We start from the raw sequence: 17,193 nt of genomic DNA, 5'->3' as shown, positions 1-17,193 counted from the left end.
GGAAATGTCCTTTCTGCATTTACACATTAAGGAGCTTTTTTAAAAATGCCAAGCATCAAGAACTTCAGATCTTTGGAAATTTGTACAGCACCCCAGAGGCATGTTTCCATTTCTGTGTCTTCTCTTCACATTTCACCATTGCCAGTTTCTAGTGTACACAGATACCCTCAGAAGGTTCTCTGTAGTGAACCGTTTATGTTTCTGTGAGGACAGAGGATGTGAGCACGGAGGAGGGGCTGAGTCCATAGTGAGCATATAACCATGCTCAGCAACCCCAATATTAAGTCTAGCTGAGACTTCCTCAGGCAAGCTCTGTGTTTCTTCCTCTTGGTGTTTGTATTCGCAAAATGATGTTGGTGGATTGGGACTTGGGTCCCTGGGTCCAGCAGTGTAGAGATATACCCATAGCCTGCTTTTCCATTATATTTTCCTCCTATGGGCTCTGCTGAGCTGGTATGGAGATATTTCTGCTAAAGGCTTGAGAGGTAGTCAATCTTTCTGCTTCTCATCCCCTGCCTCATCTGTATTTCTGTCATTTTTTAAAAAATATAGCTAATTTTGAATGTTGTTAGTCCTTGTGTCATTCTGACTCTCAGGCACCTGTGGTTTAATAGACCTCCTGAGAGCTCTTTGCCTGGTGGAGACATGGAGAACTCCATATCAGACTGGAGCCTGGGTCAGAGAGAAGGTTCTTGCGAGGAAGGCTCCATCCCTGCTGTAGGGAGTTCGGGGTTCACATCTGACTGTGCATCCCCCGGGCCCTCAGTGCAGGCCCCACTCTGAGATCTGGAAAGGAGGTGGCTTCCCTCCCTGACACAGAACTAGTATTTTTTTTTTTTTTTGTCCTCGTCCTTGTCCAGTTGCATTTGGCCCCCAGGCTCTACACTTGACCCTCACCCACAGGATCAAGAGAGCCCAGTTCTAGAGGAGTTTCATACAAGGAGAGGTTCCTGGAGACACTCCAACCCCCAGGCCTAAATAAGCATTTCCTTGGAGTTTCACAGCCCTGGGAGGAGATACTGGGTTTGCGTCCATTTTACAGTTGAATATGTTGAGCCTCAGATCATTGTGTGATTTGCCCTGGGTCACACTTCAGGTCAGTGGGTAAGGTGGGATTTGAACCCAGACTCTATGTCTTGGAGCCCATGAATCTACAGGTGTTTCTGGTCCTCGGTTAAATTTATTTCAGGGTTTTTTTTTTTTATGCATTTGTATATGGGACTGTTCTGTTCTCTTTCTGATGGTTCATATCCTGCTATATTGCTGAGTTTATTAGTTTTAATACTTGCTACTTGGTGGAGTTTTTAGGGTTTCATATAAATCCTGTCATAATCTAATAGTGGCAGTGTAATTTCATCTGTTCCAATGGGATGCCTTTTATTTCCTTTTCTTGCCTAGTTATTCTGGGTAGGACACTTCCACTACTATGTTGAACAAAATTGGTGAGAGTGGGCATCCTTGTACTATTCCTGATCTTTTAGGAAAATCTTTCACCTCTTTACCACTGAGTTGGATGTTAGCTGTGGGCTTGTTTATATACCCTTTAGGATGTTCCATGTATAACCACTGTATTGAGAGATTGTACCAAAATTGATGTTACACTTTGTCAAAAGCTTTTTCTGCAATTATTGAGAAGATCACATGATTTCATTCTTAATTTTGCTCATATTGTGTATCACAGTGATTGATGTGCAAATAATAAATCATGCTTGCAGGCACAAAATAAATTCTATTTGATCATAGTCTATGATTCTTTTTAATGAATCTTCAATTTGGTTTGCTAATATTCTTTTGAGGATTTTTACATCCGTGTACACCAGGGTCAGGGTTCTCTGGTGGTTCATATGGTAAAGAACCTGCCTGCAATGTGGGAGACCTGGGTTTGACCCCTGGGTCAGGAAGATTCCCTTGAGAAAGGAATGGCTACCCACTCCAATATTCCTGCCTGGAAATTTCTGTGGACAGAGGACCTGGTGGGCTACAGTCCGTGGGCCACAAATAACTGGACATGACTGAGTGACTCACACTTACAAGAGTGCTTCTTGACATTCTTAATATCTAAATTTAAGATTTTATCTCAGTCAAAAATTAAACTCTAAGGCAAAAATGTCAAAAGTCCAAGAGTCCTTAGAAGTAAATGACAATAAGGCATAACAGATGAAAGCAAGAAGGGCTCCACATAATTTACTTTTCATAAGAATTTTAGATCTTCAGAGGAATTCTCATTAAACTGAATTAAAATGCAAGCTTTAGTTTAAAATGGAAAACTTTTTGGTATTATGTTTCTATGTTGAGACTGAAATTTTATTATTTATGTATGAGATATTAAGCAATACTGTGTAGCTATTAAAATCATATTTTCAAAACCTTTAATGACATTTATAAGCACTTATAGTGGAAAAATAGCTAGGAATAGATGATCCCATATAGCTTTAGATGACAGTACAGATATGTTGAATGATAGTTTTTAGATTGTATTTATTTTTTAATTGAAGGATAACTGCTTTACAATGTTTGGTTGGTTTTCCTCATACAACAACACAAATAGGCCATAAGTATATTATCCACTCTTTGGTGAGCCTGCCTCCCACTTCCCGCCATCCCACCCTCTAGGAACATGCTGGGCTCCCTATGTTATACAGCAACTTCCCACTAGCTAGCTATTTTACATATGGTAGTGGCAATGTTTCAATGCTACTCTCTCAATTCGTCCCACCCTCTCCTTCTCCAGCTGAGTTCACAAGTCCTTCCTCTACATCTGTGTATCTATTTCTGCCCCTCAAATATTCACCAGTACCATTTTACAAGATTCCATGTGTATGCATTAATATACTACATTTGTTTTTCTCTTTCTGACTTACTTCACTCTGTATCACAGTTTCTAGGTTCATCCACCTCAGTTAAACTGACTCATATTGTTCCTTTTCATGGCTGAGTAATATTCCATTGTGTATATGTTCCACAACTTCTTTATCCATTGTTCTCTTGATAGACATTAGGTTGCTTCCATGCCCTGGCTATTTTAAATAATGCTGCAGTGGACATTGGGGTACATATGTCTTTTTAGAGGTATGGTTTTCTCAGGGTATATGGCCAGTAGGGGATTGTTGCATTATATGGTAGTTTTATTCCTACTTTTTTAAGAAACCTACATTCCTTCTCCATAGTGGCTGTATCCATTTACATGTCTGCCAACAGTGCAAGAGGGTTCCCTTTCTTCCATGTTCTGTCCAGCATTTATTATTTGTAGAATTGTTGATGATAGCCATTCTGACTGTTGTGAGGTAGTTTTGATTATCATTTCCTTAATAATGAGCGATGTGGAGCATCTTTTCATGTGTTTCGTGGCCTTCTTAATGTCTTCTTTGGAGAAATCTGTTCATGTTTTCTGCTCACTTTTCAGTTGGTTGCTTTTTATCTGATATTAGGCTCAATGATCTACTTGTGTACTTTGTAGATAATCCTTTGTCAATTGCTTCATTTACAATTATTTTCTCCTGAGGGTTGTCTTTTCATCTTGTTTATAGTTTTCTTTTCTGCTTAAATAGTTTGAAGTTTCTCTAGATGCCATTTTTTTTAATTTTTGTTTTTATTTCAATCATTATCAAAGGTGGATCAAAGAGGATCAAAGGTGATAAATGTCAAAGAGTGTTCCGCCTATGTTTTCCTCTAAGAATTTTGTAGTTTCTGGCCTTACTTTTGGTCTTTAATTCATTGTGAATTATTTTTGTGTATAGTGTGAAAAAGTGTTCTAATTTCATTCTTTTACATGTAGTTGTCCAGTTTCCCAGCACCACTTACTGAAGAGGCTGTCTTTTCTGTCCTTCTCCATTGTACATTCTTGCCTCCCTTGTCAAAGAAAAGGTGCCTGTTGGAGTGAGGGTTTATCTCTCAGCTTTGTATCTTGTTCCATTGCTCTATGTTTCTGTTTTTGTGCCTGTACCATAGTGTCTTGGTAGTATAGTCTGAAGTCAGAAAGGTTGATTCCTCCAGTTCCACCTTTCTTTCCAAGATTGCTTTGACCCTTCTGGGTCTTTTTCCCCCCGTATAAATTGTACAATTATTAGTTCTAGTTCTTTAAAAAATGTCATTGGTTGTTTGATAGGGATGAATTGAATCTGAAGATTGCTTTGGGTAGTATAGTCATTTTCACAATATTGATTTCTTTCAATTCAAGAATATGGCATATCTTTCTATCTGTTTGTTTCATCTTTGCTATCTTTCATCATACAGCCTGTCTTTCTGCATACACGTGTTTTGTCTGTTTAGGTAGGTTTATTCCTAGCTATTGGAGAAGAAAATGGCAACCCACTCCAGTACTCTTGCCTGGAAAATCCCATGGATGGAGGAGCCTGGTAGGCTACAATCCACGGGGTCCCAAATAGTCAGACATGACTGAGCAACTTCACTTTCACGTTTCACTTTCATGCATTGGAGAAGGAAATGGCAACCCACTCCAGTGCTCTTGCCTGGAGAATCCCAGGGATGGGGGAGCCTGGTTGGCACCCATCTATGGGGTCGCACAGAGTCAGACACGACTGACGCGACTTAGCAGCAGCAGCATTCCTAGCTATGCTATTCTTCTTGCTGCAGTGGGGAATGGCACTGTTTCCTTATTTTCTCTTTCTGATTTTTCTTGTTGTGCTATAAGTATGCAAAGGATTTCTGTGTATTTTGTATTCTGTGCTTTACTAAATTCACTGATTAGCTCTAGTAGTTTTCTGGTTCTATCTTTAGGTACTTCTGTGAATAGAAACAGGTCATCTGCAATCAATGAGAGATGGACTTCTTCTTTTCCAATATGCATTCTTTTTCGTTTTCTTGTCTGATTGCTGTATCTATGACTTACAAAACTATATTGAATAATAAGAATGAGAGTGGGCACCATGGTCTTGATCCTGATCTTAGAGGAAATGCTTAAATTTTGACACCATTGAGGATAATGTTTGCTGAAAGATTTTCCTATATGACCTTTATTATGTTGAGGTAGGTTTTCCATGCCCATTTATGGGGTGTTTTTTAAATCATAAACTGGTGTTTAATTTTGTCAAACCCTTTCTCTGCATTGATCGAGATTATCATATGGTTTTTATCTTTCAGTTTGTTAATATAGTGTACCACGTTAATTGATTTGCACATAGTGAAGAATCTTTGCATCCCTGGGATAAACCCCACTTGAACTTGGTGTATGATCCTTTTCATGTGTTTTTGTTTTGTTTTGTTTTTGCTAGCATTTTCCTCAGGATTTTTGCATTGATGTTCATCAGTGATGTTAGCCTGTAATTTTCTTTTCTGTGTGGCATTTCTGCTTCATTTTGGTTCATGGTGATGGTGGCCTCACAGAATGAGTTGGGAATGCTCCTCCCTCCACATTTTTCTGGAAGAGTTTGACCATCATAGGTATTATCACATCTCTTCCATTTGAGAGCATTCACCTGCGAAGTCCTGTGCATTTCTTTGTTGGAGACTTTTGATCAGTTAGTAGTGCTTGTGATTGATGTGTTCATAGTTAGAGCTTGTGATTGGTGTTGGTGCTTGGTTTATTCATATTTTCTATTTCTTCCTGGTTCAGTCTTAGGAAATTGCACTTTTCTAAGAATCTGTGCATTTGTTCCAGGTTATCCATTTTATTGTCATGCAGTTGTTTCTAATTGTCTCTTATGACCTTTTCTCTTTCTGTGTTGTCTGTTGTAACGTCTCCTTTTTCATTTCGAGTTGATTTGAGTCTTCTCCTTGTTTTTCTTAATGAGTCTGGCTAATGATTTGTCAATTTTGTTCATGTTCTCCAGGATGTATCTTATTGTTTTATTTATCTTTTCTAGCGTTTCCTTCATTTCCATTTATTTCTCCTCTGATCTTTATGATTTCTTTCCTTCTGCTAACTTTGGAGGTTTTGTGGCCATTTTCTTCTTTTTCTAGGTTCTTTAGGTGTTAGATTAGGTTGTTTATTTGATGTTCTTTTCATTTCTTTAGGTAGGCTTCTTGTATTGCTATAAACTTCCCTCTTAGCATTGGTTTTATTGCATCACATAGGTTTTGGGTTGTCATTTATTCATTACTATTTGTTTTTAGGTATTTTTAAATTTCCTCTTTGATTTCTTCAGTGACCTGTTTGATTTCTCCATGTGTTTGTGCTTTTTACAAATTTTCCCATAAATGATCCCTAATCATGTATCAGTGTGATCAGAAAAGATGCTTGCTCTGATTTCAGTTTCTTAAATTTGGCAAGGCTTGATTTGTGACACAAGATGTGATCTGTTCCAGAGAGTGTTTCATGTGCACTTGAGAAAAAAAAAAAGTATTCTGCTGTTTGGTGATGGAATATGCTAAACATATCAATAAGGTCCATCTAGTCTAATGTATGATTTAAAGCATATGTTTCTATATTAATTTTCTTTGTGGATGATCTGTCCATTGGTATAAGTGGGGTGTTAAAGTCCCCTAGTATTATTTTCTTACTGTCAATTTCCCGTTTTATGGTTGTTTGTATTTGTCTTACATATTTAGGTGTTCCTGTGTTGGATGCGTGTGCATTATTATTGCAATATCTTTTTCTTGGATTGATCTCTTTATCATTATGTAGTGTCCTTCCTTGTCTCTTGTAAGAGTCTTTATTTAAAAGTCTATTTTATCTGATATGAGAATTGCTACTCCAGCTTTCTTTTGATTTCCATTTGCATGGAATACCTTTTTCCAGGCCCTCAATTTTAGCCTGTGTGTGTCCCTAGGTCTGAGGTGGATGTATTATCGACAACATTTATATGGGGCTTGTTTTTGTTTTCTTTCAGCCAGTCTGTTTTTCAGTTGGACCATTTAATCCATTTATATTTAAGGTAGTTATTGATATGCATGATACTATTAATATTTACTTTATTATTCTGGATTTTTTTTAATGTCTATTCACTTCCTTCTATTTCCTGCCTAGAGAATGTCTTTTAATATTTGCTGTAAATCTATTTTGGTGGTGCTGGATTTCTTAACTTTTGCTTATTTGTAAAGGTCCTGAGTTCTTTGAATCTAGTGAGATCATAGCTAGTTGGAGTAATCTTGCTGTAAGTTTTTCCCTTTCATAACTTTAAGTATATCATGCCACACCCTTCTGGCCTGCAGTGTTTCTTCAGAAAGATCAGCTGTTAAACTTATGGGGATTCCCTTGTTATTTGTTGCTTTTCCCTTTCTGCTTTTAATATTTTCTCTTTTTGTTAAATTTTTCTTAGTTTAATTAATATATGCCTTGGCATGTTTCTCCTTTGGTTTACCCTGTGTTGGACTCTGTGCTTCATGGACCTAGGTGTGTTTCCTTCAACAATATAGGAAAATTTTCAGCCATTGTTTCTTCAAGTGAGATGTTATCTTTATCTTTCTCTTCTCCTTGAATTCCTATAATGTGAATGTTAGTATACTTGATATTATCCACCAAATGCCTTAAATTATCCTCAATTTTTTGGCTTATTTTTTTCTTTTTGGTGCTCAGATTGGGTGATTTGCACTACTCTGTATTTCTTTTTCTTTTTTTTAATATAAATGTATTTAATTGGAGGCTAATTACTTTACAGTATTGTAGTGGTTCTGCCATACATTGACATGCATCCACCACGGGTGCACATGTGCTCCCCATCCTGAGGCCACGCCCCCTCCCTCTGGGTCAGCCCAGTGCACTGGCACTACTCTGTGTGTCAGCTTACTGATCTGTCCTCTGAATCATCTAATCTGTTGACTCATCTGTTGTATTTTTCATGTCAGTCATTGTATTCTTCCATTATAATCAGTTCTTCTTTATACTTATTGCCTCTTTGTGGAGTTCTCATTCTATTCTTTCATGCTTTCCCTGATAGAAGTAATTATCTTTTATTCATTGATTTAATGGGTCCACTGGGTCTTGGTGTGACATTGGCTTTCTGTAGTTGCATAGTGTGGGGGCTGCACTCAGTTTTGTTGCGTGGGCTTCCCATTGTTCTGTCTTCTCTTGTTCTGGAGCACAGGCTCTAGGGTGCATGAGTTCAATATCTGTAACATGCAGTTTTACTTGCCCCACAGCCTGGGATCTTAGTTCCCAGGCCACGGGTTGAACCCTTGTTGCCTACATTGTCAGGAATATCTTAACAAATGAACCAGCAGGGAAGACCCAGTAAATATCTTTATGACCCTTACTTTGCAGTCATTTGATGTAGATTATCTCCATCTTGTTTAGTTCTTTTTCTGAGTTTATGTCTTAGCTGTTCATTTAGCATAGATTCTTTGTTTCTTTATTTTGCCTTTTTGTTTCTTTTTGCATTAATATTAGGTAGATGAACTATGTCTCCATGTTGAATAAGTGGATTTTTGTAGTGTCTCCTGTGCGGCCCAAAGGAACAGTTTTCCCAGGTCACTAGAAACAGGAAATCCAGGGTGTCTCCTGTGTAGGCTGAGTATGGTGTCCTGTTGGATGTGCCTGCGTTGATCTGGGCATGCTGGTAGGTCTGGCTGGCCACCAGTGCAGCTGAATGTGAGTCCCACTTCAACAGTTGCAGATGTACTTCTGGCTGGAGCTGACCTGGAGTGGGAATCACCTTGAGGGGATGCAAGTCACGGCTGAGTCCACCCACTGTGAGTGGTAGGAAAGGAGGCTATTGTGGGGGAATCCAGGCCCTTGGGGGTGAAGCCATTTTGGAGGAGCGTTGTGGGCATGGCTGGGCTGGATATGTCTGTTCCACATGGAACACAGAGACATAGCAGGGCAAGCAGTGCTAGCAAGGTAAGTAGGGAATGTCAGAAAAGTCTCCTGCTAGCACTGGGCCAGCTGGGTACAGGGAGGATTTTTTTTAATGTCATCAATCAGTGATCTTATCCCTGGAGAAAGTTTCAAGAAATCCTCACCCCTTTAGCACGTGTCCTAAAATTAGTGCATAATTCTCTTTCCCATGTGACCTGTGTCAACATTCAGCGTCATTACTGACAATATTCAGCGTCAATAAGTTTGGCACTAACCTATTAAGCATGGGGTCTTGGCTTACCACAGCCCCCAGTTCTCTCCCAGACATAGCTCTGCTGGTTTCAAATCAAGATATTATGAGGGCTCATCTTCCTCATTCAGGTCACCAGGGCTCAGGTGCTCAGCATGTCCTCCCAGGGAAGATACCAAGTTGGTAATGTCCCCTTCTAATTCTGGGTCACCCATGAGGAGTATGGGTCCTGACTAGACTGCATCTCTGCCCTTACAATGCATCTCCATGTGGTTTTTTTCTTTACATCCTTAGTTGTGGAAGAGCTACTCTGCTAATTTTCAGGTTGGCATCTGGGTTTTCCGTGTGAGGAAGCTCTCAGAATAGAATAGAGTAAGTGTCTCAAAAAGTGCCATTTCAATTTCTGTGGAAGCTCTCTCCTTGTGTAAGTCAGTGGTTCTCAAAGTGTCATCACTGGACCAGCCGTGTTAGCATCACCTTGGAAGTGGTTAAAAATGGAGATTCTCAAGATTCCACCCTGATCTACTGTATGAGATACTCTGAATCATTCCTCCAAGCCTTACACATGCTCAACACTAAATCAACCTGAAACACATCTTCCCCAAGGTTCTGGGACCGCTGTGCCCCTTAGCTTTAACCAGGTACTACTGTTTTAGAATTCTGAAGAATTTTAGGAATTTGGGGGGCATGTTTCACCACTCTCACTTGGAAGACACTAAGGAATATCTAATAAGTTGGACATGATACTTCTCTCTTGTCACCCATTGTGAGAGTTCTTAGTACATAAAGTAAAAATAAAGGATAATTTTATTGGTAAAGAAAATTCTACAGCAGGTTAGAAAGGTGCAGATGCCACATGAAAATCAGGTCTTGCACAAGGTTCATGGGAGTACAGGATGTACGGATATTTTGTAAACTTCCTGGAAAAGAAACAAGGGTGGAGCAGAGTAGCCACTGGCTTCAGTGACCCCTGCTGCTCAGCTGTGCACCTTCCTGCAGGTGTGATCACCACTGGACCCTGGGAAGAGTGCTTCACACCTTGAACTGCGAGGCTCCCCAGCAGGCTGGCCTGTGACCTCCTGGGCACCATCACCTTCTGCTGCTTCCTGAACTGGCCACGTTTTCTCCCTCTGCCATTATCTCCTCCTCTTTTGTGGGGTTGCCAGTACCTTGTGATATGTGCTGGGCCAAGGAAGACACGCCTTTGCACTTCGGAACTCTACTGGCCACCTGATGACACGTCATCCTCCCGTGATCATAACTCTGGCCCTGATGGGAGAGAGCTGTGTTCACTCACCACTGATGTACTCTCGTTTAGCTAAAGAAGGAATCCGTTCTAATCATGCCTTTTAGGTGGCTGGATTTACCAAACAGAAATACAGGAATCCCAGTTAAATTTGAATTTTAGGGAAACGATGAAAACTTTTTCTTTCTTTTTTTTTTTTTTTTTAGTAGAAGTCCATCTCCTGCAATACTTGGGATGTACTTATACTAAAAAATTATTCACTGAAAACCAAATTTAACTAGATATCTTGTATTTTACCTGACAAGCTTACTCCCAAGGTAAAGGGGTTCCCATTTTAGCTTCCCATCCTAGGAGTGGCACTTTGTCTTAGAAAGGAATGTATTTTAGTCATCAAAATAAGGTCAGACTTATCAGCACACCAGCCATGACTTGTGACATATTCATCACGTTGAAATGATAATATTTTTTGTTTACTGAATTAAAATATAATTTGAAAATTAATTTAATCTGCTTTTTGTTTTTAAATGTGGTTACTAGAAAATTTAAGGTTTTATATGGAGCTTGAATTTGTAGCCCACAGTACACTTCACTGGACAGCTTTGGCCTAGAGCGAAAGCCATGTTGGGGGACCTAATGACCATCAGGCTGAGAGTAGGGCACCCCTCTCCCAAGAAAGAGTTAGACTCTCCCCTTTGGAGTCATTTGTGGGTGAACTGGTTGGGGGCATACAGATTCCTTGAGTGTAGTTTGTCTTTACAAAGTTTTTATTGTTTGAATTTTTCAGTTCTGACCAAATCTTGGTTGTTTTTAATTGATGACAGACCAAACAGGCCTGGAGTGCATTTCCTGTTAAGTATATTTGTAGCAGGATGCTTCCCAGGTGACTCTGGTGGTATAGAACCCATCTGCCAATTTAGGACACACAGAAGACTAGGGATAAAAGTTTGACGCCTAGATCAGGAAGATTGCCTGGAGGAGGGCAAGACAACCACTCCAGTATTCTTGCCTGGAGAATCCCATGGACAGAGAATCCTGGTGGGCTACAGTCCATGGGGATGCACTGAATCGGACATGACTGAAGCGACTGAGCACACATGTGTATTTGCAATTGAATTATGACAGCAGATGGAGACACGTGGGAGGAAGCAAGATGGGTGTGGAAAGGGGATGATTTGGGAAAGGGTCTGGTTTCTGGAAGCTGTACTGTGTTGTCCTTTTTTACTCTTCTTTCTCTTCCTTTGGTTTTATGATTGCATACTGATGGTGGCAAGACAACACTGACTGCATTTGCTAGAAGCAGATGTCCCCATTAATTTATATTTTAGAGACTGAAAATTAAGGAGGATGCATTATGCAATATGGAAGAAGCAAATGAAAATTTCTTCTGCAACATTCAAACTCTGAATATCTCCTGAGTTGGGTTCTTGGAGGTGGATGTCTTTTTATAACTGAAAGTATCTTAGGATCATAGTTTAGATGTAGGACTACAATTTTCCTTGATCATTCACTCCTTTCCTCTCCCTACCCTCTAACCTTCTGAAGTTTTTGGAAAGTCAAGAAACAATAGTGAGAGCAAAGCAAATAAAAATGCAAGAGCTCTCAGAGGCCAAGGACTTGGTCTCTGGTCAAATAACCTGACCTTTACTCAGTTCTATTTACAATCTCTCTTCTGGGGAGGCTCGGACAGTAAAAGAATCTGCCTGCAATGCAGGAGACGTGGGTTCGATCCCTGGGTTGGGAGGATCCCCCACTCCAGTATTCTTGCCTGGAGAATCCCCATGGATAGAGGGGCCTGGAGGGCTACAGTTCATGAGATCGCAAAGAGTCGGACATGACTAAGCAACTAAGCATAGCACATGCCAAGCACAGCAACTCGAAGAATCTGCTCTTGCTGCAGGATTCACCTTCTGTCCAGTTCCACTTTTCCCTCCAGTTCTCAATACCTGCTGATCATGTTGTCAGAGTGTCCCTCATAGGTGTCTTGTCACCAGTTTGAGGACATGACCTCCAAGATGTCAGGCCAGTGGGAAGGCGATGCCACACACCTTAGCAGCTGGCAGTCTAGCGCATCTGGTGATCATTTCATTAAGCTCAGCCCTCCCACACCCTAGGTCTTCTCGTTGGCATTGTTGTTAATTTGAGGATTTCTATAGGACACGTGTGACACATGGCTCTTCAGTTAGAGGAGCTGATAGCCTTGGCTGGCAGAATGAGGCATGGGGCTGTGTGCTAGGTTCCATTTTCTGAGAAGGAGAACACCTCAATTTCATGAGGCCTTGAGCTCTCAGACCCAAAGGAGAGAAACCAAGGGTGTAGAAAGTTGACAGGCGCTGATTGGAAATCTGTGCGAGAAGGTGCTGCTGGCTGTGTCCTGTGTCTCATGCTGAGCACAGAAAAACTGATGCTTTTGAACTGTGGTGTGGCAGAAGACTCTTGAGAGTCCCTTGAACTGCAAGGAGATCCAGCCAGTCCATCCTAAAGGAAATCAGTCCTGGGTATTCATTGATACGACTGATGTTGAAGCTGAAACTCCAATATTTTGGCCACCTGATGCGAAGAGCTAACTCATTTGAAAAGACCCTGATGTTGGGAAAGATTGAAGGCTGGAGGAGAAGGGGACGACAGAGGATGAGATAGTTAGATGGCATCACCGACTCAATGGACATTAGTTTGGGTAAACTCCAGGAGTTGGTGATGGACAGGGAGGCCTGGTGTGCTGCGATTCATGGGGTGGCAGAGTTGGACACAACTGAGCGACTGAACTGACTGACCACCAGCATCATCATGCACAGTCACTGGCCCTTGTCCAAGTCCAACAGGCCCAAGTCCCCTTATCCCCTGGCAGCCTTATTCTACTTTGTGTTTGCAGTGGAGTTATCTAGACATCTCAGAGTGGAATCATAGCTTATTTGTCCATTTCTGTTTAGCTTGTCTCACTTGGCATATGACTTCAAACTTTACTCACTTTGCAACACATGTCAGAATTTCCTTAGTTATTAAAAATAAATAGCACATAGGCTTACCAGCATGTGCAATCAGGGAATTACAAATTAAAATCATGATATATCACACCACACCTCTTAGGACTGCTAAACTCCAAATATAAGATAATACTAATTGCTGGAGAGTGAGGAACAACCGGAACCATTCCTCATTGCTGGTGGAATGCATTTACAACCCCCATGAGAGACAGTCTGGCAGTTTCCCCCAAAGCTCAACAGGTCTCACCTTGAGATCCAGCAATCATGCTTTCAGTATTTAGGCAGATGCATTGAAATTCTACGCCCAAATGCAAACGAGGATGCAGTTTTGCACAGCAGTTCTATTCACAATGGCTACAAACTTGAAGAAATCAGGATATCCTTTAGTAAATGAATGTGCAAGCAAATTGGTGTACACAGATATCAAGGGGACCAGAACACACCACCCAAAATTATGTCTGTTTGAGATGAGTTATTTTAGTTTGATAAATTTAAAATAATAATAAAAACAACTGAGTAGGGGTTGCCCCCTATATTTTTTTTAAGACTTATTCAAGTCTTTATGGCCACGCTGTGTCTTCGTTGCTTTGAGAGGGCTTTCTCTGGTTGTGGAGAGCTGGTTCTGCTCTTGTTGCAGAGCATGTGCTCTAGGTGTGCGGGCTGCAGTAGTTGTGGTGCCTGCATGTAGTAGTTGTGGCTCCCCGGCTCTAGAGCGCTGGCTCAGTAGTTGTGGTGCATGAGCTCAGCTGCTCTGAGACATGTGGGATACTCCTGGCTCAGGGATAGAACCTGTGTCCACCGCATTAGCAGGCAGATTCTTAGCAGCTAGCTCACCAGGGAAGACTGAGGTTGCCCTTCTGTGAGATTCATTTACATTTATTTGGGAAATCTCCATTTGTAAGGGTGCCCCTCTTTGAACCTAGGAGAAGGATAATTACATCTCAAGGAAGGAATACTTATCAGTGAAGAAGTTAGGACTTAAATCTGCAAACAATCATCTGTTTATTTACTGTGCGTTGCATAGTAACCTGCCATAAATGGCCTCTGCCTTCCCCTCAAGGTCTTTCTTCTGTGTGGGCCTGAAGAGCTATTTAAGGTGAAGTCTTTGGTCATTTCAGGGAGTGACTCAGTTTTCCTTGGCATCTCCTCTCTATGCAAAAGGTATACATGTTCATTAAACTTCTGTTTTTCTCCTGATAATTTGTGTTTAATGATGGAGAAGGAGGGCTCAACAAAGAACCTGGAAGCGGAGAGGGAAATTTATTTTCCTCCTATATACATGCAAAGGAGTAACACTCAACAGTGGAAAGTAATGAAACATCAATCCTTGAAAGACAGGGATAAATCTTAGATGCATATGGCTAAGTGAAAGAATCCAGTTGAAAAGGCAGCACCCAGTATGACCCCATTGGGACATTCTTGGAAAGGTAAAGCTACATAGATGATAAGCAGATCACAGAGTGGGGAACTGGAAGTAATCGTTTAGGATGGATACATGTCAATATGCATTTGTCTAAGCATATCACTTTATATAGCACAAAGGTTCAATCAGAATCTGTTCAAATGTACTTATGTATTGTATAAGGGCAGAGGCTAATAGAATTTTGCCAAGAAAATGCACTGGTCATAGCAAACACCCTTTCCAACAACCCAAGAGAAGGCTCTACACATGGACATCACCAGATGGTCAACACCGAAATCAGATTGATTATATTCTTTGCAGCCAAAGATGGAGAAGCTCTATACAGTCAGCAAAAACAAGACCAGGAGCTGACTGTGGCTCAGATCATGAACTCCTTATTGCCAAGTTTAGATTTAAATTGAAGAAAGTAGGGAAAACCACTAGACCATTCAGGTATGACCTAAATCAAATCCCTTATGACTATACAGTGGAAGTGAGAAATAGATTTAAGGGCCTAGATCTGATAGATAGAGTGCCTGATGAACTATGGACGGAGGTTCGTGACAGGAGACAGGGATCAAGACCATCCTCATGGAAAAGAAATGCACAAAAGCAAAATGGCTGTCTGGGGAGGCCTTACAAATATCTGTGAAAAGAAGAGAAGCTAAAAGCAAAAGAGAAAAGGAAAGATATAAGCATCTGAATGCAGAGTTCCAAAGAATAGCAAGAAGAGATAAGAAAGCCTTCCTCAGAGATCAATGCAAAGAAATAGAGGGAAACAACACAATGGGAAAGACTAGAGATCTCTTCAATAAAATTAGAGATACCAAGGGAACATTTCATGCAAAGATGGGCTCGATAAAGGACAGAAATGGTATGGACCTAACAGAAGCACAAGATACTAAGAAGAGGCAGCAAGAATACACAAAAGAATTGTACAAAAAAGATCTTCATGACCAAGATAATCATGATGGTGTCATCACTCACCTAGAGCCAGACATCGTGGAATGTGAAGTCAAGTGGGCCTTAGAAAGCATCACTACGAACAACGCTAGTGGAGGTGATGGAATTCCAGTGGAGCTATTTCAAATCCTGAAAGATGATGCTGTGAAAGTGCTGCACTCAATATGCCAGCAAATTTGGAAAACTCAGCAGTGGTTAGAGGACTGGAAAAGATCCGTTTTCATTCCAATCCCAAAGAAAGGCAATGCCAAAGAATGCTCAAACTACTGCACAATTGCACTCATGTCACATGCTAGTAAAGTAATGCTCAAAATTCTCCAAGCCAGGCTTCAGCAATATGTGAACCGTGAACTTCCAGATGTTCAAGCTGGTTTTATTTTATTTTTTTATTTTATTTTATTTTTAAACTTTACATAATTGTATTAGGTTTGCAGAGGGAGGAGGGTTCAGGATGGGGAACACATGTATACCTGTGGTGGATTCATTTTGATTTTTTTTTTTTTTTACTTTTTTTTTTTTCCTTCTCCTCAATTTTCTTTTATTTTCAAACTTTACATAATTGTACCAGTTCTGCCAAATATCAAAATGAATCCGCCACAGGTATACATGTGTTCCCCATCCTGAACCCTCCTCCCTCTTCCCTCCCCATACCATCCCTCTGGGTCGTCCCAGTGCACTAGCCCCAAGCATCCAGTATCGTGCATCGAACCTGGACTGGCAACTCGTTTCTTACATGATATTTTACATGTTTCAATGCCATTCTCCCAAATCTTCCCACCCTCTCCCTCTCCCTCAGAGTCCATAAGACTGTTCTATACATCAGTGTCTCTTTTGCTGTCTCGTACACAGGGTTATTGTTACCATCTTTCTAAATCCCATATATATGCGTTAGTATACTGTATTGGTGTTTTTCCTTCTGGCTTACTTCACTCTGTATAATAGGCTCCAGTTTCATCCCCCTCATTAGAACTGATGCAAATGTATTTTTTTAATGGCTGAGTAATACTCCATTGTGTATATATACCACAGCTTTCTTATCCATTCATCTGCTGATGGACATCTAGGTTGCTTCCATGTCCTGGCTATTATAAACAGTGCTGTGATGAACATTGGGGCACACGTGTCTCTTTCCCTTCTGGTTTCCTCAGTGTGTATGCCCAGCAGTGGGATTGCTGGATCATAAGGCAGTTCTATTTCCAGTATTTTAAGGAATCTCCACACTGTTCTCCATAGTGGCTGTACTAGTTTGCATTCCCACCAACAGTGTAAGAGGGTTCCCTTTTCTCCACACCCTCTCCAGCATTTATTACTTGTAGACTTTTGGATAGCAGCCATTCTGACTGGTGTGAAATGGTACCTCATAGTGGTTTTGATTTGCATTTGTCTGATAATGAGTGATGTTGAGCATCTTTTCATGTGTTTGTTAGCCATCTGTATGTCTTCTTTGGAGAAATGTCTATTTAGTTCTTTGGCCCATTTTTTGATTGGGTCATTTATTTTTCTGGAGTTGAGCTGGAGGAGTTGCTTGTATATTTTTGAGATTAGTTGTTTGTCAGTTGCTTCATTTGCTATTATTCTCTCCCATTCTGAAGGCTGTCTTTTCACCTTGCTAATAGTTTCCTTTGATGTGCAGAAGCTTTTAAGGTTCATTAGGTCCCA

The sequence above is a fragment of the Bubalus bubalis genome, chromosome 11 (genome assembly GCF_019923935.1).
Source record: "Bubalus bubalis isolate 160015118507 breed Murrah chromosome 11, NDDB_SH_1, whole genome shotgun sequence".
NCBI lineage: Eukaryota > Metazoa > Chordata > Mammalia > Artiodactyla > Bovidae > Bubalus > Bubalus bubalis.
This window is presented reverse-complemented; position numbering follows the sequence as displayed.